General features: G+C 36.5%; 1 long non-coding RNA gene across 1 annotated transcript in view; it reads left to right on the forward strand.

The window, feature by feature from the left end:
- LOC141570684 (uncharacterized) overlaps window positions 1-23095 on the forward strand; it is a 69825-nt gene that overhangs the window by 25440 nt on the left and 21290 nt on the right. The window contains exons 2-3 of the long non-coding RNA XR_012495004.1: window positions 12171-12425; window positions 21552-21640. This is a non-coding gene — a long non-coding RNA (uncharacterized LOC141570684). The remainder of the gene's footprint in view (window positions 1-12170; window positions 12426-21551; window positions 21641-23095) is intronic.

The raw sequence follows: 23095 nt of genomic DNA on the forward strand, positions 1-23095 counted from the left end.
AAAATTGTCTACCACAGTATTGAGCAAACTCTCAATGAGAGATATTTTTTGAAATCGTTATGTGACAAACCTTTTAACAGTAGTATTTTTATATGATATTTTGTTAACTGGAAAAAATTGGTACTTGGACTTCATTAATTGAGAGAACAAATGCAGATGCTAGAATATAAATTCAGGCAGATGTAAAATCATTACAGTTTTTAGAAATAGTCTTGTGGGGAATAATTGTTTAGGACTTAAAAGTTTAAATGTTGTACATGTTTTGCTAAAACATATGTCCAATATCTCCACTGTTTCCTCAAACATAAAGAGCTGTATAAAAAAGCTTTTACTCTTAAGGAGATCCATTAATCTCCTTAAACATAGAAAAGGCAAAAAACATGAAGGATGAGAATGAACACTAATGTAAATACAGATAAATATGGCGACAGCTGTAGCTGAATAGTTACAGAATTGGCTTGAGAAATGAAACCTCTGTAGTACAACACATACACACACACACACACACACACACACACACGCTTTGGATTTATTTATGAAACAGCGTCTTCTAAACACAGAACCTTACATTGCAGAAAAGGCAATTAAATAGAACAGCATGAGGTTGTCAATCACTTCAACAACTAACAAAAGCATCTACTATCAAAGCAAATAATGTAAACATGCAAAGGCAAAGAATTCTCTCTATCAAACGTCACCATTTTAATGTTCACCATTTTTGTGTGTTTTTGCATATACTTGATACTATAGCAGTTATTGTGAAATATGATATAGAATTGGCCATTATTATTTCTTAGAGGATTTGGTCGTCGTGGAAGCTTTTGAAAGAGGTTCAGGCTTTCTTTTTCCATTTTCTTTCTTTCCTTCCTTCCTTCCTTCCTTCCTTCCTTCCTTCCTTCCTTCCTTCCTTCCTTCTTTCTTCTTTCCTTCCTTCCTTTTTATCTTCCTTCCTTCCTTTCCTCCTTTCCTTTCCTTTCCTTTCCTTTCCTTTCCTTTCCTTTCCTTTCCTTTCCTTTCCTTTCCTTTCCTTTCCTTTCCTTTCCTTTCCTTTCCTTTCCTTTCCTTTCCTTTCCTTTCCTTTCCTTTCCTTCTTTCTTTTTTTGTTGCTGGTGTTGTACAAATAAATGGACAGTCACAGCTTATCATCACTTAAAGATTCATGTGCATGCTGCAGTTTACTGAAACATGATTGGCTGCTACATAAATCAATCTGATAGAGATCGGTTCCATGAAGAAGAGATAAATCATTAGCCAGAGCTTTTGGGATGTAATTCATTTTAGATAGTGATTATTGATGATTTAATTTTAGCAGTACATGTACATGTCTAGGCCATGATTTTATATAAAATGTTAATACAGAAGAATATGTTCATTTTAAAAGTGAGTATACAGAAACCAATTAGAAGTTTATATGCAAAACATGTTAATGAAATGGCAGGATTGAGATGTCTAAAGTTCTATTTCCTAAGTGAGTTAAAAAGTAGCATATTTTTCAGGAACATTTCTTAAATAGTTTCTTAAGACATAGCCACATAAAGAGGTGGCCCCGAACTTCACTTGGCTGATTACACCAGATGACTGAGGCTCAGGAATATTTTGGATATACATCTTCTGAATATTGACTTCCATTTCTGCTGTTCTTTGTGCTTGAGACCCACCACTCCTCTTCCTTTTAATTCAATAACATGTAGTGGGGGTATTCATAAGGAAAAATCTTGTGGTCTGAAATGCACTGTTTGTTTTTTATCATGTAGGTAAGTAGGGAGTGACAGACTAGTGTTTAATGGTGCTGACACCAGTAACTCCAGTGACTTGAGACTGGCAAAATCATGTTGAAAGGTGGACCAGCTAGATGATGCCCAGGGCCTCTGTCTGTAAGGGACACTAGAATATCATTGGGAAATTAACAGGGTGGAAGAATTAAACTTATTAGAAAATTTCCAAGGAAAGTTATATACTTTTTTGGGGAAAATACTTTGATAGGCTACTTGGAGTGGGGATGAGCTGGTCAGATAACGATAGCTCGTCACTAGAATATCTTTTCAGAAATGCCTTTGACTTACTGAGTAAAGTATTCAAGTTTGGGTCAGAGGTGAAAGCTGCCACCAACAGAATCTTTCTTCTTAATCTTTCCCTCATGAGGTCCTGCTTTGATTAAATGTGAACAAATACTTTAACTATATTGGTTTGCAGGGACACCAAATTATTGCCCTGCCCAAATGCCTGATTCAAATCACTGGTTAATAGAACAGGTAAAAGCACAGTGGTAGACCTCAGAGAAATTTTTATTTCATGTCTCTGGTCTTTGCTCCTGGCTAATCCAGAGTTAGTCATCCTGCTTTTTTTTTTTTCTAATCAATCTCTAACCTTTAACAAGGAAATTCATTTCACTGAGGAGACACAGTATATTAAAAACTCTAGTTTGAGATCAGTTTTGCAGTTTTCTTTTCTATCTCCTGCTTCTCCATACACGATCCCTCTAGTCTTTGCTTTTCCCCCAGAAGTGTCACCATCTTTTCTAATTCCTAACAGTTCTTCAGTTTTCACTAAGGTCTGAACTAATTAACCTGCCAACCTCGAGAATCCAGTTCTTGCCTTATTCCTATATCCTTCTGTCTCTGCTAATCATTTATTTCTTTTCATTCTGTGTGATGTTAAGACACCTGGGTGCTTCATTTTAGTCACTAACTTTCCAGTGGAACAGGATACCCAGGTGGATGCGAATATTTGTTTAAAAATTAATTACTAGAATCCATAAATATCCTGCCTTTTAAATCACACAGCTTACCCCTCCCCATTGATGAAAATGAAATGAAACAAAGCTTTTATTCTGAATGAGAAAGTTTGAGACATTGGAGAGAGCAGCTGACATATATGATAGTATAAAGGGTTATATTCTTTGCATCTCACATTAGCTTTCCTTTTAGGAAAATACATTTTCCCCTCTGTGGAAGTCACAAAAGATTCAAGAATCTTGATTTCAGATGAGAGAGAAGTAAGCTAGCCAGCCACTGCAGCATGAAGTAAGAAGGGTGGTGTGTACGTGTGTGTGTGTGTGTGTGTGTGTGTGTGTGTGTAAAGGAGAGCTATTTAGTAGGGAAACCCTGCAAAAGTATACACATTCTAGGGGGAGTCATACAAATTTAGTATCCTGTCCTATATTCCTTTTCTTTCTTTCTAGTTTTTTCCTTGTAATCTTTTTCTGTTTACCCTAAGCTTTCAGCAAAGTTTTGTTACATATCTCATCCTGCTATTGACTGTGCTATGGGCAATAACAAGTCCATGTCTACATTTAGGACAACCTGGCAAGAGGGCAGCAGAAATGGCTTTAAAGAAGTCAGATTTAGGCAGCAAAAGGTTGCCGGCAGAAGGGTGTGGCAGCAGATAGAGACAAATGACTGTCTGAGGGGCAAAGTGACAACCAGCACACATTCTTGAACATATAAGCAATCTCTGGGATTCTCAGAGTTACTAGGGCACAAGAAATTGCTAAAAGTCCAAAGTCCCTCAGGGTGAGATCTCAGACTATTGTTATACAGTCATTAAAGGGAAGGGTGACCCCTGGAGGCCAGAGCAGCCTATAGCGAGAGCTTACTTCATTCACCAATTCCAACATACATTCCTTGGTAAATAATAAAAATGCCCACCCCTTCTGAAATGCCAGCTAAGCATTTTGAAAAATGCATTATTTTATTAGACCATCTTTTTGAATTAATGTACAGTTAGAGCTAAAGAAATAAATGCAGACTTAGCAGTGTTTATCCTCCCAGGCATCACCTGCTCCGTGATTCTCCTGAGCCAGAGTTTCAAGCATCCTTCCTCTTGAAGAAACCACAAAACATTCCCAGTGGCATAAGTGTCCTCTCACCCGCTCTCCAACCCTCATCCACCACCAAAAAATATGTCTGTTTGCTAATGCAGTGAATTCTGAACGAGCAGTGCATTCGCTAGAGTTAAATGTTTTCTTTTCACAGTCCAGTGAATAAGCTTCTTCTTAACAAGATTTAAAGGTATTACATACTTTAGCTTCACCATCAAGCCTATTGGAAGGGAATTCTGTGTGTACTGGAGACATGTTCTGTACTAAAACTGCACAGCTAAAAAGTTATGTTTTCAGCCTGATCCCAAGGGTTTTTGGGATCTGACGTTCATGCTGAAGCAGAGGCGTTTGCAGTAGCTCTAGTGAACATAAAACTGTATCCAGACCTGCTGGATTATCTTTGAACCTTTGACAAATACGTTAGTCTCTTTTCAAATAACATTCTCAATTTCCCCAGTTCAGAAACAGCTTTTGTCTCCTTAAGCACAAGTTATGATCCCCAACTGCCTCACAACTTACATTCTGATCAAAAGTTAGATTTGTTGTATGGTTTGACTACTGAAAAGGTCTGCTTCTTTTCTTTCTCCTCATTTATAATATAATGTATTAGGCAATTTCTAATGGAAACATTTTCTGAAGGGCAAAACAGAAGAATTATTTGATTAATTTTTGATTCAAGTTAACAGGGCATCTTATGGAAGTGAAATAAATTATGTTTAGGTCATTTAGACTATTTTAAATGTATAATTTTATTTAAAAAAATTTGGGTTACTGCAGCTTCTTTGGCACCAGATATTCAGGTAGTGATGATTGTCCCAGGATTCAAAAATCACAGCAAGAAGTTGTCATTTATTATGATCTGACTTTATGGAAGACTCTATGAATACTACAAACTTTTTCCAAGTGATGTTTTACAGAATTGCTCTAAAAAACCCCAGAGGGTAAATAGTATTCTCAGAATAAACAGAAAAATGCTGACCTTGTCAGATTTAGCTGCTGAAAGCCAAGCTGTTTTAAGACTTGGAGTATCAAGGGTCATGGTTATAAACAACGGAGAGAGAGAGCGAGAGAGCGCTATAAGGGAAAAAAAGTATAGTGAGCTTCACTATGAATATAAGTAATAAATATGTTGACCTTGACAAGAAGGGAATGAGTTATTTATGTAAAAATATAAAATAAAAATAAGACAAAAAAACCACCCCAAAACAAAATAAAACAAAACCAAAAAAACCCTGAAGCCCAAAACTACTTGAAAATTTTTTTTCTTAGAGCATATTTAAAGCCGGAAATGAGTCACTTTAACTTCATCTGTTTTTGGTTTCAGAAGGGGAGAAAGGTCAAAGCTTCTTTGTTTTAAGTAAGCTGGTCACTACTTCTGAAGTGTAACATGATAGGGTTCAGGAACCTTAATGAAACAGGCATTTCCCAGACACCAAGAGTTGTATGAGAGTCCTCTGCTGTGGCAGGCCAAGAACTGGGCTTCAAAAAGGTGTCTTAAACAAAGGCAAGGCAGAGCATGACCCTTTCTTGACTTTCATCTCTGGGTGGGTGTTTCTATTGCCAGCTCTATAGAGAATAGGATATAGTAATAGACCCCTCCTTGTCATAGTTTTATACCTTATCCCCCATTATAGCTCCACAGCCAAATCATTACAGTTCCATTTATACCTAGGCACTCGACACAGAACTATACATTCTATATGTTGTTCTGATACAAGTGTTGTTTTCTATTAAGCCAAATTAAAGAAATAAGTTAACAAATAGTTCTCATTGATGAGAACACAAGTTCTAAAAGAAAAAAATCCTGCAGCCTTCAAACCTACTGGCTTCAGCATCCTTCTACTCAGAATGTTAAAATATAATACGCCTAAAAAAAGTAGTGGGGATGAGGCTGACTGAGCAGGTGAATTTCAAGAAGTGAGCTCAATTTCTACTCTGAGCTGGGGAGGCCAAAATAAACTACTTTCTTCAGCAGGAAAGAGAAAAATGTATCCCTTTCCATCTCTTCATCAAATTTGCCAAGGTGAGGAGGCCTAGACTGAGAGGAAGAAGGAGTTTTGGAGCACAGAAACAAAACCTGGAAATACAGTCAGACATTGAGAATTCCCATAGCGTCTCCTATGTGTTGGTGACTGGCCTCTCCTTTGCTGTCCTCTTCTACCCCATCTGGAACATGCCATTTCACATGCATCTCTGGACTATAGGCTGGTTGTTCCTGACTTTGACTCGGCAACCTTTGCCAGGCCTGCTGTATCCCTGACCTTGCTTCCCACGAGCAATATATTCACTCTGGGTCATCACTACCATGCCTGTCACCATTTTGCTTAATGGTTTGGGGTTTGATGTTTTTGACCTTGGGTTGAACCCAGTAATGAATAACTTCTCTATACTGGCTCAGCGGCTGAATTATCAGTGCCTTTCCCTCAAAATATGCATGTTTTCAATGATGAGAAATGCAGCCTCCAAGGAAAGGGGGTGATATTTAATTGTAGGTTCTGGAGCTGGAGATGCTCCAGCTTAGATATCTATTCACAGAAATGCTCCAAACTTGTGTTTAATATGAGGACAGATCCTATTTAAAACCCTAATATGATCTTCTCCTGTCACTCCCCTACCCCCCGCCCTTAAGAAGGCAGAGAAATGTTTCCCAACCATTACATGCAACTCTTTATATTCGGTTGGTGCAAAAGTAATTGAGGTTTTTGCAATTGTTAACCTTTTAAACCGCAATTACTTTTGTACCAACCTAATAGTTTATCACGATTTTTCATATATGTATTATCTCACTGGATTTACCACAACCTTGGGAACTTAGATGAAAAATTATTACTATCCCCCAAAGTTACACCACTAGCAGTGGCAGGTCTGGAACAAAAATCCATGCCCTATTGTATCTAGTATCAGCACTCTTTCTACCACTACTTGTCTCTATGGCCCTCTCCTGTTATTGTTATGAGTAGTCAGCCCACAGTTGCTGAGTTTTAGAGCCTTATGAAACCTTAAATATTGTCTAATTTAGAATTATTATTATTAAAAAGAAAAAATTAAGAATAGAAGTGCTTACATAGAATTATTCTTAAAAAATACCATATTGTCTTACTTTAAATCACACACACACACACACACACACACACCCCACATGAGAAGAGAAAAAAAGGGAGACTGAGGCAAAACTGACAAGGCTAAGGAGAGTAATAAAGAAAAACTCAACATGGTCCCTGGTTTCATGGTAGTAAAATTCAGTAAAGGCTGGATTCTGGTATGAAAAACTTCAAAATAATTAGTTTTATTTTTATCTCCAGAGAATATAAACAAAGGATGTTTTTAATCATTTTTTTAAAAAAGTTTCTGCCTTATGGTTCTTTAAAAAAATTATTTATTGAGTATCTCTTTATCTATAAGGCATTTTTCGTGATATAAATATGACCAGGACATAATCTCTACTCTCAATGGACTCTGTGTCATAGGGGATTGTGGCAATTTTAAACCATGGCCACAAATTCTTTGACACTCCTCCCACCAAAAGGTGGCATCTGTGTCCCCTCCCCATGAATCTGGGTGGGCTTGTGACTACTTCAACTAATAATAGTGATGCCACACAACTTCTTAGTCATATAAGGTCATGCACTTAGTGACCTGAGCTGATAGGTAAAAAGCCTAACAATTACCACGAGGCCACCATGCTAGAAACTCAACATGCCTACTCCTCATCTAGGCACCGGCACTGCTGTTGACAGTTCCAGCTAAGTGCAGTCTTCCCACTAGCCCCACCAAGACACCAAAATATGAATCAAGTCATTTTTAACTCTTATACTAGTCCACTTACCAGCTGAATACCACTAAGTGACTCTGTCAATGCCCCATAAAATAGAAGAACCACCTGTTCAAGCCCTGTCCAAATTCCTGACACCAAAACAATCATGAGACAAGATGGTTGTTGTTTTAAGCTACAAAGTTTTGGGGTTTATTATGTAGCAATAAATAACAAGACAAGGATATAATACATAAAATTTAAGGAATTCAGAAATAATAGAAGGCATTATCACAATTTCTAGGAGCTTACAATTTATTCAGTTAAGGGGTAAGAATCATTCATAAAGTAATTAGAGATCAGTAAAATCCAGAAAAGTCAAGGAAGTCTTAGGAAAATATCAAAATTGAAATTGATCTTGGAGAAGTAACATAACAGTGAGGGGGCAATTCATGAGAGGAGAACAATGTGTTATTTAGTGAGCATGAAAACTGGTAATGGTAGTAGTAATAACAACTACCATTTATTTAGTAGTTGGCTTATTAGTGGCTTATATGAGCGAAGAACTCTAAAAGTGCTTTATATATTATTTAATTTACCTTTTAATGAACTTTCAAGATATGCATTGTTATGCCTTTTCTACCTTGCGGGAAATAGAACTGTTTGTCCAAAGTATCAAAAGGTAGTGGATAGCAGGACCGCGGCTCAAGTGGATTATGTCTGACTCTGAAGTCCATGATTTCAACCACTGTTCTACACTGCTCCTCTGAAATCACCTTTCCCCAAAGTGAGAAATATAACTATTATACCTATAGCTCAGATAGAACATTACTAATATTCACAAAGTTCAGAAGAATCTTTAATTTTCTAGGGCTAAATTTAGTAAGCATATCAAACATGGAATATATTTTACCTCCTTTTGAACTCACAATAGAAATCTGGTGATTAAAATTATTTTATCAATATTTTTGAGAAACCATATAAAATGTGATTTTTAAATAGGATTTTAAAAACTCTCTAATTTTTCACTTATCATCCTTTTCTCAATAGCCTCTTTTTAGCTTAAAAAATCCTTTTGTTCTTTTCAAGTACTGAGAAAACACCCTCTGTTATTTAGCTGAATGCAGGATTGGTTATTTCATTGAAAGTATTTTAACCCCTATAAACTAGTAAACAAAATTGAAGTATGATGAAGGAGCTCAAGATTTAACACACTTAAAATAAATGAATAATCAAAATCATATCTTAGCTTTAACTAAAAGAAAACATATGTGAAAAGGTTCAAAGATCTGCAGAAAGATAAGATTTAAGTGGTCATCTGGTATAGAAAGGATATCAGTAGATTGAGCAGTGTCCTCTGTGATTTAAATTGTCATTAAAAACAGACTCAAACTTGAAGTGATAGTCACAAGCTTTAAAACACCTATTCTGAATGTCTCAGAAAGTAGAAATCTCTTCTCTCAGGACAAAAAAATAAAGTAGTGCCACGTGCCCACCAAAAAAGGTGGGCAGAGAAGGTCCCTGACTTCATTCTAAGGTGTATTAAAGTATACGGTATTGAGAGTCAGAAAACTTCCCTGACTAGAATTCACACTTTATCCAGAGATGAAAAGTGCTTACAACATAGCTAGCATAGGAGCATTTTAAAAGTAAAAATTTATAATAGACACACACACACACACACACACACACACACACACAATGTTAACGGTCTGTTCATTAAATGATTGAATTAAGAGTATCTGAAAATAAATTAAATGTCTGTCTAAAAAAGGAAAATGGCTGTAACTGTGTTATTGTTTGAAAACCTGTGTATTATAAAGCTTTTCCTGTCATTAATTATTCTATTATATGGAAATACCACTTTACTAATACTCGAAAGTTGGGCATCTGATTATTTCTTTCACTAAGACAAAGAACTTACTTGAATAAAAATCTTTGTGCACATTTATAATAATGTCCTTAAAACACATTTTTATAAATTAACTTATTAGGTCAAAGAGTATACACATTTTTCAGTCATTTCTTACATATTATCAATTTGCCCTGGAGGAAAGTTGTGCCAAGTTATAATCCCATAGCCTAGGAGAGTGTTTCTTTCCTCTCACTGAGCATAACAATTTAAGGTTTTTCATTTAAAAAATGTGTTGTTAAACCTCTTTATTTCATTTGTTTTCTTTTAATTTTCTAAGTGCATTTTTTCCTGATGTATTATTTTTTTAACCATCGATTATATCAATATGTTCCTGAAAAGTTCTCAATTTGTTGTTATGCCAGCTAATCAACCTGTAATTTCTTCTAAGTTTTTATGATTTAACTTAAAAAGCACATTTTAATTCACCTAGAATTCATTTTGATGTATAGTGTGGGAACAAAAACTAATGTCTTTCTACTTTTTAAAAAGAGTATATTAAAAGCTATACATCCAAATGTAATTTTTCTCCAAAATCATTATCTTAGGAAGCTAATCTCATTTTCTAATGATACTAAGAACATATTTGTAACTTTTTAATCTAAAATTATCTTAAATGCCAGTAGAAAATTTTAAAGCTACATAAATACATCATTCTGCGATTTATAAGCATGATTTGATTTTGATAATAAGTGGAACGACTCAGCTTGATCACTTATCTCATTCAGCAGCCTTGGCTTTGATTGGCTTTTTGCTCTCTCTAAAAATAAAATCTGCCCTCAACTGATGAAAATTCACCATCACTAAGAATATTTCAAAGGATTTGTACCAAAGGTACCCAAAAATTCTCAAAAGAGGACTTCCAAAAATATTCTGAACAGTGTAAAAAATGTCTGTCTTTCTAAAGTGAGTAGTTTCAAAATGGCAACACAAATTTTATTGTATTCTTTCTTGTTTGGTTGTTTAAATTTTGGTTTTATTGTGTAATCATTATGCTCTTCATATTTTACCTAAGACTCAACTTGTTAAGTGACCAATCTTATAAATTAAACATCTCTTGTTTAATTTTGAAATGTTCATGTACTTGTGGGGAAAACCATTTATATCAAAGCAAGAGTGTGTGTGTTTGTGTGTGTGTGTGTGTGTGTGTGTGTGTGTGTGTGTTAACCAGACTAATTCTAGGACATACATGTAACATAGATAGAGACAGAATTATGAACAACATCAGTATTAAACACATATTCTAGTAGATTTAGTAATGAGAAGCACAGCAAACTAAGAAGACAAATATTATGCTAATTAATAAAAGTATTTGTTCTAATAACATGTTTTTGACTGAAATTTCATTTCCAGAAATATCAAAGAAAGCATAGGGAAATATTCTAGGAAGTCAAGAAGCGAAAGAAATTTTATTTAGAGGTGACAAACTAGTGGGCCTAAATTCTTCCTGTTCCCTTAATTTTTTTTCTTCTTCAATGTAAAATGCCATTGAGTGTTTCCTGTACGCTGCGTCTACCAAAGACTCTTCTCACTCCTGGCCCCTAAGGATTCCTTTGTAATCCCCAAATTGGAGTTTTTAAAAAACATTAAGCACTAATTAAACAAGTAAAACCCTATACATTTGAGAATTCTGGTTATTCTTTTGAGAAGGAGCTATGATTAGAAAAGTGTAGGGGATTGATCTTTCAGATATGAAAGGAAGAGTAAGCATATGATTTATTGATTCTTTACCTTTGGAGTCCACTAACCTCATGACCTGTAACCTCTTAATTTTTACCTAGAAGTTCAAGGAGATCTCAAACTTTGGGGTTAATATTTTCTTTGGTCAGAGAAGTTAAGGAACACCAGGACAAGACAAAAAAGGAGTGTCTCCTGGCCATTCACCCTTCTCTTCCCAGTCCCAGCTTCATTCTGCTCCTTGAGGGCTCTTCTGTGCAGGTGGGTAGATATTATAACTACCTGTCTAAATTCAAGCTCTGTTTATCTTCCCCCTTCCCCCAAGAGTCATCTCACAGCTGCATCTCAGGACTAATGGTACAGACACATGTGATGCTATCAGTTACTGAAAGAATGGACAAGGAAAGAGCCTACTGAGACCCCAGAAGCAGGCCTAGGGTCATTTGAGCAGTCTAAAAAGATGGGCTTAGGCTCCAGATGAGCATGTCTCCTTAGCATAGTATAATGGGGGTATCAAAAAAAATTATGCAAGTGGGCACTTTGGTCAACATTGCTCGAGCAGTAGTTCACCGTAATCAGGAGTGTCTGGATGCGATGGTAACCACTTTGTAATTGCAGAAGTCAAACATGACTTCTAATCATCTTTTGTTATCGGTATATATTGAGTATTACAATTTTAATAGTATTTTTTTCCTTTCTTAAAATGTGTATACATTTTTTTGGCAACCTCTGTATTCCTTGTTCCATGGGAAGGGGCATGGCTGGAGGTGGACCACAGGAGAAATCTCTAAAGCACAGAGCACAGGACCCTCTTGTCTCAGTCCAAGGTGGTAACTGTTTCCAGGGACTGAAATCTTGGTATTTCATCTAGTCTTGGTTCCCAAACTAGCACTTTTATGCTACTTTGCTTTTCTCAAAGACTACCGCTTTGCCTGGCACCCTGATCTTAAAGATTATGTCTCCACTTCCTTCTGCCAATGACCTGAATTTCTCCCTAATGTCGGTTTCAGGTTCCTTGAGCATCCTATTAATCTGGAGAGCTGGAATCTCCACTGAGCATCTTAAGCACAATCATGAAGCTGACTGCTGGTCTTAACTTACCCTATAGCCTGTCTCTGGCTCCTTCATCTGATCACCTACTATGCTCTAGTGGTCTTCTGTCCAGCCCTGTATCTGACTGGATCTGGAATCAAGTGAAGCTTCTGTAGAAGAGATCCCAACAAACACAGTTGTCCTGGGCAAGATGGCTCCAGGCCTGTGGAGAGGTAAGGAAATAGTAGCAACCAAGCACTGAGAAACAGGCTTCTAATAGCCCCTTCTGAACCCATAATCCTTAAATGAGTAAGAGGCCATTTCAAAGAGAGGCCTGTTGTCCCTTCTAAACATATTTACAATTATCCTAAAAGGAATCAAGCAGATTTACCTTTAGCATGGGCCTTACCTCTCAGAACCATTTTTGCCTTTCTTTTCATAGATTCCTGAAATTGTTTTCACAGGGACACAGTCTTTCATTCCATAATTAGAGACAAAAGGCTCAAAAATACACAGGACTGACTATGGTTAGGAATTTACAGAAACTCATTCACACTCAAGTGTCATCAATCAATCAATCAGTTAACATCTATAAATGGCAGATATTAGATCTCTTTTTTGATGAGTGTGTGTATGTGGGGGGAGGGAGAAGATAGAAGAATGAAACTTAGAAAATCAATGCTTCTGCATATTACTTTGAATATTTTCTGCCATTCTCTCTGGCCTACAAAGTTTCTGTTGAGAAATCAGCTGACAATCTTATGGGAGCTCCCTTATAAGTAACTGGTTGCCTTTCTTTTACTGTTTTTAGGATTCTTTCTTTGTCTTTAACCTTTGCCATGTTATTTATGATGTGCCTTGGTGTGGGCCCATTTAGGTTCATCTTGTTTGGGACTCTCTCTGCTTCCTGGGCTTGTATGTCTATTTCCTTCACCAGGTTAGTAAAGTTTTCAGTCATTATTTCTTCAAATAGGTTCTCAGTCCATTGCTCCCTTTTCTTTTGGTACTCCTATACTACAAATGTTGTTATGTTTGATGTTGTCCCAGAGGTCCTTTAAACTATCTTCTTTTTTGTTGTTGTTCTGATTGGGTGTTTTATGCTACCTTGTCTTGTAAATCGCTGATTCAACCTTCTGCTTTATCTAATCTGCTATTGATTTTTTCCAGTGTATTCTTTATTTCAGTTATTGTATTCTTTATTTCTGACTGGTTGTTTTTTTTATGGTTTCTATGTTCTTCTTTCTGTTTATAATGTATTTGTTGAAATTTTCACTAACTTCCGTAAGCATTCTTATAACCAGTGTTTTAAACTCTGTCTCTGGTAGGTTGGTTGTCTCCATTTCAGTTAGTTTTATTTATGGAGATTTTTCCTGTTCTGTTATTTGGGACATGTTTCTTGGTTTCCTCGCTAGCTGCCTGTTTGTGTTTGCTTCCATATATTAGGTACATTTCTTATGTCTTGTAGTCTTTGATCCATGGCCTTATGTAGTATGTATCCTGTGTGGTCCAATGGCACAGTCTCCCTGATCTTCTGTGCATGTGTTTCTGGAGTGTCCCTTGAGCGTGTTTTCCTGTTGTAGTTGAGCCTTGATTGCTTTTGGTGCATCGATAGGTGGGACTGACTCCCAGCCTCACTGACCTGAGGATTGGCTATACCCACAGTGTATGAGCTGCTCTGTCAGGGCTGGTCCCTCAGAAGAGGTGCCCCCACAGGCTCTTGTGCTATTGTGACCACTCTTTAGGTGTACTGCTTGTCAGGCTAACCAGGTAGTGCTGTGGTGTGGTATGAAGCTGGCCTCTGGGTGTGTTCTTTCAGGTATCTCTTGAGCAGGGCTCCCGTGCAGGCTAATTTCAGCCTTGCCTGTGACTAGCCCATGGCTACTTGGTAGCAACTACAAAGCCATATGTAGTTAGCTGTTGCCTGTGCTGGATCTGGAGGCATGTGGGGATGGCCTCATTGTGAACTGAAGCCAGCTGCCATCAATGTTGGGCCTGGGGCAGCTTAGCAAAAGGCCCAGAGCCCCCTAGGCCTATTGCCACCTGCTGGCTGCTTTTCTCAGCCATTAAAAGAACCTGCTTGGGTGTGTGGGACAGGCTGATTGACATGGTGTTGAGAATGCCTTCAGCGATGCAGCATTAGCAGGGTTCTGGGGAGTCACATGGTGTTCCAGTGGTCTTTAATAGGTGAAGGCAGGTTCGGTTCTTATGCCAGTGCCTGGCCTGTGACCACTTCGCAAAATGCCCTTAGAACACAGCAGCCAGCTAACATTCACCTCGGGCTCACAGATTCCCAAGAGTTGCCCAAGAGAGGCTGTGGTGCAAGTTGTGACTCACTGTCTATCACCAAAAGTTCCCCAGGAAGCTGTGGGCCATCCACTGCTATAAAAGACTTTCACAGCTTGTGGGGTGGGGCCAGCCACCAAGGTGCTATGAGTGCCTCCAGCAATGTAGCTCTAGGTGTACTGGGCAGGATTCCAGGGAGCTACAGAATGTAGGCAGTGGTTTTAACAAAGTCAATGCAGTTTCAGTTCTTGCACTAGTGTCAGGCCTGTGACTACTTCGCAGAAACACCCTGAGAACACCATGGCCTGCCACCGCTCACCTTAGACCTGCAGGTCCCTGAAAGCCTCCCAGTAGAGGCTGCAGCACAGGTAGTGGCTCAATGCCCACAACCAAAAGTCCTCCGGGGTACTGTGGGCCACATGTTGCTGTAAAGTCTTCCATAGCTTATGGGGTATGGCCAGCTGCTCAGTAGCCAAGAGTGCCCTGGGCGAAGCAGTATTAGTTGTGTGTGGGTGGGGACCCAGGACATCACCACATGGTGTGCATTTGAAGATTTTACCAGACCAATTTAGTCTCAGATTTGGTCCGTTGGGGAAGAGTTCAACATAGAAAACATGGTGCCTTCCTGTAGGCTACATGTGAAGCACGCTCCCCAAAGGGATGATGGCTGCTGTCCCTCTAGCTCTTCCCCTGAAGCCACACAACTCAGTCTTTCCCTGTATTCATATGTCTCTGGCACCTCTGAAGTTGCCATACCTTCAGGTGAGCCTTTGCAAGTGAGTGAGTCTGTATGTGGGCACTTTAAGAGAATGTCTGGATTTCCAGCTGCCTTCCCTCTCACCAGGACAGACAGAGTCCTTGCTCATTTTCACTGCCAGATGTTGTGCAATCTCCTCTTCTTGGCACAGGACCCCTGGACTGGAAAGCCAAATGTGGGGCTGGAACCCCTCCCTCTTCTGGGGGGAACTTTGCCACTGAGTGTCCCTCCTGGTATTCAGTCACTGTCTGTGGGTTTGGGATGAGGTTGTTTCGTGTCTCTGCCCCACCTACCAGTCTTGATGTGGCCTCTTCTTTATATCCTTATTTATGTGGGTTCTGTTCAGCTTGTCTGCAGATGATTTTTGAGGTTGATTGTTCTATAATTTATTTGTAATTTTGGTGTCATCCTAGGATGCAGTAGGCATAGTGTTTACCCAATCTTCCATCTTAGACCCTCCTCTGACACCTTACATTTTATATACTCAAAATTAAATCACTATCTCTCCAAAATTTGTACCTCCCCCAGTAAAATCGAATATAAAAATGAATACATTTAACATGTAAAAATGAATATATTTTTTAAATACACAGTAAAGGTTGTGGTGAATGTTGGCAAATCACTCTCATTAGAGGCAAAAATATGATGATCCAAAGAGGATGTCTTGGAATTGGAAACAGAAAATTAAAATATGAAAACTGCCAGCAATATCACACATTAATAAAATGTGTGCCCACACATAGTCTGAAAACAATATGTAATTGGCAAATTCAAATCAATTTATTTGGCCATTGGAGTAAGACTTAGTACTAAGGTGACTAGTATACACCCCAGTTTTCCTGAAACAGTTCCAATTTATTTCTGTTGGCACAGCATCCTGTATAATTTTGTATTTAATGTTTATTTTTATGAAATATCATTAATAGTTCAATTAAAATCATCTTGGATGGACTTAGTAGAATTACACTTTTTCCTTCTAGCTTCTGCCATGGGCTTATCCGATAATGTATGATATATATGAACAAGTGAACAGAGTTTTCACTTTATTGCAAATGATAGTGACTAGTGATACTCCATTTCTCTTTTCCTAGCTTTTTGCAGACACCATGTGCCTAAACTCCCATTTCATCCAAGGGCAGCTAAATCCAGTGGTGTCTGTGTGGTAATGGGGGAGGTATTCCACTCCAATGCCGCTAATGGTGTTTGGTATACTAATCAGTTGTGCCAAGGTCCACACAGTGGTCGGTGAGATGCATGAAGTTATCAATCAGTGGAGTCAATGTGAAACATAGAAAATTATAAGTTTAGGTATACATGAAACGTAAGCAAACCATAAAGGATGAGCATCTTTGCCATGGAAGATATAAAGAGTAATTTAAATACTCTTGTTAGAATAATTTTGGTATTTACTGTATGGCACAAATATATAACTACTCAATTATTTTATTTTTGGTAATACTTTAAAATTTTGCAATATATTCCCTCTTAAGTCAGAAAATTAAATTGAAAGAAACAAAAGTACATGTTTGTTAAACAAGAAACTAGTGTCTTTCCATATCTCAAGATATTTTGATGTTGACTGTGGAATTTGCACAAAAGGTTTGCTGACATTTATCATCCACCATACCATCATCGAGGGGCATAACTGTACAAGTGAACAGAAGATGACAAATTACTGAAGCAGCATAAATATATACTATAAAAGTTAAAAAATATCTTTTGGAAGCTTGATCCATAGTAAACTATTTAACACTTGCAGATGTAGACTGTGTGTTTATATATTACTCTTTCAAACATGAATTTTTATTTAGATCAGACAACTGCTCATCTCAATTTCACTTATTTGATTCCAAGATTTCTTTTGCATATAAAAAATGAAATGATGGCTGTTATCTTTGACCCATTAGTAAAATAAAAACTCCATAAACTGTTAAATGATGTCAATTTTATGCCAGTAGCATCAGATATTTCAAATAGAAAATTAATTTCAAAGTAGTTTAATTTTTTTTCCATTCAATTCTTAGAATCCAAGTAAAGCTCTTGGAGACTCGTTTTGTCAAAGACAAAATGCACAACATTATTGGAAATGCAACTGTAAATTCTTTTAGAAGGGTAGCATTGACGATAAAATTATTTGATCTTGTAGTGATCATAAGAAAATAAATTTTGGAGTAGTGCAGCATCATAGTAAAAACATTTTTCTTAACAAACTAGGAATGTTATGGAACAGAAATATAAATAGCATTGGTCATGGTACACATATAATTCATAGCTATGTCCAAAGAAGCTGATATATTCTAGTCATCAAAATAGAAGTGGTAGCTTTTTAGAAATATTTTTATTTTTGGAATTCATCATTGAGTAGAGCTATTATATAGTTCCGCCAATAAAATAAAACAATTTATTAGTCAATGTAAAATAATTTTAAAGTTCTATAATTTCCATTATTTTTAGCATCCTCTTTAGCTCTGAAATCTGTCCTGGTTTGGATGACCAATTATATAATTATAGTACCTATGTAAATAAAAGGCATTACTGCCTATCCACTGAACCAAGATATAAACCCAGAAGTCATTTGACCCTTCTCACTTAAATATCCAGTCACTAAGTAATTATGATTTTAACTAAGTTTCCACTTCTCTGTTACTAACTGAATTTAATGCTTTAGCATTTCTTTCTAAAATTGCTTTAAAAGACTTCTGTCTGGTCTTCCATTCCTAATCTTTTCATCCTTTCAATCCATCCTCCACACTGCTGTCAAAGTGATAGTTGTATAAAATCCTTTGAAAGTTACCAATTTCCTACAGAATGAAGTTCAAGCTTTCTGTCATAGAAGGTATCTGTCTCGCCTCCATACCTCATTTCTTGGCTGTTCCCTCTATGTAGCCTTCACTCTGGCTTTATTGATGCATCAAATATACTATCTTCCTTCAGGACATGAGGCAGATGGAATTGGCTCAGCTGCTTATAATATTTCCCCTTCTTTCTCTGCTTGGTTCTCTCAGCATAAGGTGCATTCCTTTACCATAGCACTTAATATACCACAATTGTGGATTTGCTGTCTCCCTCTCTAAATTGTGAATTTCATTAGAACAGAGAGTCTGTGTTTCCTTCAATATTCCCAGTAGTGAAAATAGTCCCTTACACATCATAGACATTCAATAAAAGTATATAGAATACAAGGTAGGAAATGAAGGCTGTAATGAGGCTCATGTAAAGTGTTAAGTTATATCCAGCTAGAAAGAAAGAAAGGGAATAATTTAGACAGAATTAAAATTTTTAATTGATCTTGTAATATGTATAGGATTTGGGAATGCAAAGATGAGAAGAAAGAAATCCCAAAAAATGCAGCATAAGAATAAAGAAAGTATCTTGTAAACAGTGAGAATTTAAATGTAGGTAGGGTAAGTTACAACATGAAGTTGAACGGTGAGAAATATTTGGAAGGACCAGATATAGATTCCGCAATGATAATCAGTCTAAGGTTCAGACTTTATTCTCTTAATGATGGGGAATATTCTGAGTGTTTTAATAGGAGTCCTGCATCTACATGTAGTTTAAAAACTATATATTAGATGGCTTCATAGAAGGAAAGAAACAAAACAAAAGTGACTACTTAGGAAATCGTCACACAGGTTAGGTGATAAGCAGTGCTGTCCTGGGGCCAGGCTGTACCAATCTATGAGAACCAGTTGGTAAATTTTCAGGATTTTTATATACAGTCATTATTAAAAATTAAATTATGTACACTTACAATAAATAATTTATATTAAAAATAAAATATATTAATAAATACTTAAAATTATTCACTTCATACTTATTTTTTGTATTTATGCATTTTTCTATTATCTATGCAGTTACATGTATCGGTATGGTACAAATAATATGAAATGATGTCTTATCACACATCTCTTTCCAACTCAGTGTTCAGTGACATTATGATGGTAGCTTGAAGTTAGTCATGACAGGAGTATTTACACTATAGCAATTGGCAAATGCTGCAATCATGACTTGATTTATTGTTTTGTTGATTGTCTAGATTTAAGAAAGTAATAGAGAAAATTATAATAATGCAGCTAAAACTTTAAAGTGTGTCATGTGTTTAGTCATTTCATTGTGAATTGCACAAAAATTCATGGAATAGTCTTGTAATAAAAATTATTATCCAGAAATTGTTCATGTCATTATTGAAAGAGTGAAGTTCCAATGCATGTCTTTATTTTTTCAGAAGGTTTATAGCACAACTGAATTTGTTCCTCAATTACAACCATAGGTTTGTTGGCTATGGGTACAAAAGTCTGGCAAAAATCAGCAAAAGCATTCTGTAAGAATTAATTTGATCTATGGAATTTACAATAAAGTATATAATGCATTTTATTGCAATTTTTAAAATGTATGCTACATATCTTTTATAATGATAAAATTTGTAACAAACATATATATATTTGGTGTGCACGTATACTATGTTTTTTTGTTTCTTTGGTGAAGATGACATATTATGCACTGTTGGCAATGTGACCTTAGCAGTAGGAACTGGTAGGAAGGGATACTTTCAAAAATATTTGGAGGTGATGCTACAGTGAATACTAATTAAATGTAAAGGGATAAGTAGTGATTCAAAGATGTGTTCAGTTTTGAGGCTTGTTGGCATTTGTAGTTTGGAGAAATATGAACCACAAGTAGAAAAGATTTATGAGGATTAAGAACTTAGTTTCTGATTATTGTATAGATTTGGGAGTCATTTGCACTGAGGTGTCCTCAAAGTCATTGTAAAAACAATAAAAGAGAGAAAGCAGCCTTGGAAGATCTTTGAGAGGAAACCTAATCATAGTGGAAGGAGAAAAAGAAAATGTAGTGAGAGAATCAGAGAAGTAGGAAGGGTATCGGGAAACTATGGGGTCAAAGAAACACGGTAAACAGAAAATGTCAAGTAGGATTTTGTCAACAGAGATGGAGAATTTGCGATCAAATTCTCTGAGCATTTTGTTTGAAACCAGCAAACTAGAGGGGCAAAAATAATATTCAGATTGGTATAGGTCACCACAGGTCACAGAAAAAGAAAGAGGATATGATGTAAATGTTCTCATAAAAGAATCAGGAGCACACAGGTGATTAATTTATCTTCCAGAATAGCTTTTGTCAGACTACCAATAGTTTTGGTCAGAACTACCAATCCCCAATCAATTTTAGAGGTTTATATTTAGAATGTCTTAAAGAATCAGGAATGTATGCTGTAGATTCTGAAAATGGAGGAGTCCTTGAAAGAATTTGTATGCCAGATACCTCAAAATCAAGTCCAGGAATGGTTGTAGTAGTTTGGCAACTTCTGGCATTAGGGGATCTCAGTTATTCACATGATAAAATCTAGAAGTTAACCCAAGTGAAAGTTACAAGGTGAAAGTCATGTGGAGTGCATACCTACCACAGACAAATATTCGTACTAAAATATAAGCTTTATTTGATAAGTGCTGTGACAGAAAGTGCATTTGGAAGGAAACCGGACAGTAGGCTCTGCCAGCTTTCTCATCATTCAGGGAGAAGAACAAGAATCAACACTGCAGTAGTATTAATGGATCCACTCTTGCCTTTGATTTCCCTCTAGACACAACTGAAAAATGTGACAAGACCAAGTTATGTCTGGATCTCTGCTATGTCCCTCAATTACACATAAAGAACCAGAATTTTCTGGACACTTGGAAACTGGGCCAAAGTGCAATTTGGGAACTTGTGTTTTATGTGCTCTGGAGATATTACCTTGATATCCTTCTCTAAAGAGATTTTTCCTTACAAAATTAGGAGATCTCTAGGTTTAATTGCATTTTTTTAATACTTTTGCTAATATTATAATTTTGTTCTTTCTCCCCTGTATTTGTCAAGGTGATATAATACAAAAATGAATGTATTTAATACATTTCTTTAGTTACACTTAAAGTGGAATTACTGTAAGAGTATGCACATACTGCATAATATTATTATTTTTTAAATCCTTAAAAATATTTCTCCATGTGAGTTCAAAGGCAAGAAGAGTGTTATCTAAGGGGATTGGGAAAAATCAGATACTATTGTATTTTCAGTCATTTATATGTATATCTTCTATTTCCAAAAAAGGTGACATTCTGAGTTTCTTTGTGGATATGAATTTTGAGGAGATACTGTTCACCCCACAACAGCTTATAACTGAGTTCAGAATTTCAGAAAATATTAAAATAATTCTAAAAATTACAGATATGAGTTTTCTAAGTAATGAAGATTTTATTCTGATTTATTTTGTATCATACCCTCACTCATTTTAAATTTTGTGTAATTTTTCTTTCCCTAGTTGCTCCTCTTTAAGAAAGCTGTGGCTTATCCATGAGAAAGGATAAGCATTCCCCTGTGGTTGATATTTATGGGAATGCAAGGTGACAGGTAAGCTGATGCACTCTTTCTAAATATTTGACCCACAAAAGTAGCCAGACACTGAAAAATAAAATCTGTGTTTCCTAGCTATGTGGCTATATTAATATCAGGCATAGTAGACCTCAAGACAAAGAGTATTGCCAGAAATAAAGAGGGCATTTAATAATGATAAAAGGGTCAATTCTTCAGGAAGACTTAACTCAAATGTGTATTCACCTAATAAAAGAGGCTCAAAATCCATGAAGCAGAGGCGATATCGTCAAATCCATAATCATAGTTAGGCCTTTTAATTATTCCACTTCAATAATTGATAGAACATGTAGACGAAGATATCAGTTAAAAATGTAAAAAATTTGAACAGCATTATCAACACTCTTAGCCTACATAGTATTTATAGAACACTCCACCCAACACTGCAGAACACACACCCTGTCAAGTACATATGGGAAGTACACCATGGTAGATAGTAGGATAGACCAAAAAAGTCATAACAAATAAAACACAGAAGGTGATATCTCACTGTGGTTTTTATTTGCATTTCTGTGATGATTAGTGAGATATCACCTCACTCCAGTCAGAATGGCTATCATCAACAAGACAAATAGTAACAACTGTTGGAGAGGCTGTGGAGAAAAAGGAACCCTCCACTGTTGGTGGGAATGCAGACTGGTGCAGCCATTATGGAAGGCAGTGTGGAGGTTCCTCAAAAAATTATGAATAGAATTACCATATGACCCAGCAATCCCTCTCCTAGGTATCTACCCCAAAATTATGAAAACATTTATACATAAAGACACGTATGCGCCAATGTTCATTGCAGCTTTGTTTACAGTAGCCAAGACATAGAAACAACCAAAATGTCCTTCGATAGATGAATGGATAAAGAAGTTGTGGTATATATACACAATGGAATACTATTCGGCGGTAAGAAAAGATGATACAGGAACATTTGTGACAACATAGATAGATCTTGAGAGTATAAAGCTAAGCGAAATAAGTCAGAAAAAGCAGAGAACCATATGATTTCACTGATATGTGGTATATAAACCAAAAACAACAAAAGAACAAGACAAACAAATGAGAAGCAAAAACTCATAGACACAGACAATAGTTTAGTGGTTATCAGAGGGTAAGGGGGGTGGGGGGGATGAGGGTAAGGGGGATCAAATACATGGTGATGGAAGGAGAACTGACTCTGGGTGGTGAACACACAATGGGATTTATAGATGATGTAATACAGAATTGTACACCTGAAATCTATGTAATTTTACTAACAATTGTCACTCCCATAAATTAAAAAATATGTATGTTAAAAAAAAAGATAAAGAAAAAAGCTAAAAAAACCCCCCCCACACACAGAAGGAAGTCTTACCGAGAATGTTCTCTAAGCACAAAAAGAATTACATTAGGAATCAATGGTATATAAAAAAATCTCCAAATATTTTAAAATGAAAAAAGAAATAT

The sequence above is a fragment of the Rhinolophus sinicus genome, linkage group LG03, assembly GCF_036562045.2.
Source record: "Rhinolophus sinicus isolate RSC01 linkage group LG03, ASM3656204v1, whole genome shotgun sequence".
Classification (NCBI taxonomy): Eukaryota; Metazoa; Chordata; class Mammalia; order Chiroptera; family Rhinolophidae; genus Rhinolophus; species Rhinolophus sinicus.